The sequence below is a fragment of the Elephantulus edwardii genome, unplaced genomic scaffold, assembly GCF_000299155.1.
Source record: "Elephantulus edwardii isolate Elephantulus edwardi_28Jun2011 unplaced genomic scaffold, EleEdw1.0 scaffold00005, whole genome shotgun sequence".
NCBI classification, from domain to species: Eukaryota; Metazoa; Chordata; class Mammalia; order Macroscelidea; family Macroscelididae; genus Elephantulus; species Elephantulus edwardii.
Window position 1 is genome coordinate 20,366,718 of NW_006399755.1, and position 1,012 is coordinate 20,367,729.

At 43.4% G+C, this 1,012-nt stretch overlaps 1 protein-coding gene and 1 non-coding gene across 2 annotated transcripts in view; one reads left to right on the top strand and one right to left on the bottom strand.

The window, feature by feature from the left end:
* The window catches only part of LOC102847099 (cytochrome P450 2J2-like), a 42,633-nt gene that overhangs the window by 7,518 nt on the left and 34,103 nt on the right, over window positions 1-1,012 (bottom strand). The gene's annotated exons all lie outside the window — the stretch shown is intronic.
* Window positions 637-741, top strand: TRNAL-CAA. Its single transcript has 2 exons — window positions 637-674; window positions 697-741. It is a non-coding gene; the product is annotated as a tRNA-Leu (tRNA).

A 1,012-nucleotide genomic window follows, 5' to 3' on the forward strand; every position in this document is an offset into this window, starting at 1 on the left:
CCATGGTACTCTCCATACTCTACTCCAGCACCACAGCTCAAAGGCATCAATTCTCCTTCTATCCTCCATGGTCATTGTCCAACTCTCTGATGCATAACAAGTGATTGCAAAGACCATGACCTGTGTGAGATGCATCTTAGTCTCCAGAAAGACACCATTGCTCTTCAGTACTTTGGAGAGGTCCTGAACAGCAGAGTTTCCCATGGCAATATGCCTTTTAATTTCCTGGCTACTGGTGCCAAGAGTGTTGACTGTGGAGCCAAGCAACCTAAAGCTGTGAACAATCTCAATCTCTTCACCATCCATCCTGATGCTGCCAATTGACCCAGTGGTGAGAATCTTTGTCTTCTTGACATTGAGCCTCAATCCATACTGAAGGCTGCAGTCCTTGACCCTCTGCAGCAAGCACTTCAGGTCCTCCTTATTTCAGCAAGCAGGGTTGTGTCATCTGCATAATGCAGATTGTTTATAGATCTTCCACCAATCTTGACCCCACACTTCTCCTCATAGAGCCCAGCCTCCCCGATAATCTGTTCTGCATACCGGTTGAAAAGGTATGGAGACAGGACACATCCCTGGTATAAACTCTTCCCAATTTTGAACCATGCAGTGTTCCCTTGCCCTGTTCTGACAGGTGTCAGGATGGCCAAATGGTCTAAGGTGCCAGACTCAAGTTTCACTTCCTCTGTCTGAGGATTCTGATCTCCAATGGAGGCGTGGGTTCAAATCCCACTTCTGACAAAAACAACTGAACTGTATAGATCGTAATAAATAAAAGAAGCCATTCTGAATTATAGGAATTCTAGAACTTGTAATGGTGTTCATGTTGAAACAAGATAGACCAAGAAGCAGTCATTTGAACACACTAACAAGATATTAAAGTTTAAAATCAGGAAGAGTATGTATGAAACTGTTTGCTTTCATGATGACTATTCAGTTTGAGAAGGTGGCCGAGCTGAAGAAAAAATCTGACATCAAGTTCAAAGGAAGATGCATTAACGATCCACAATAT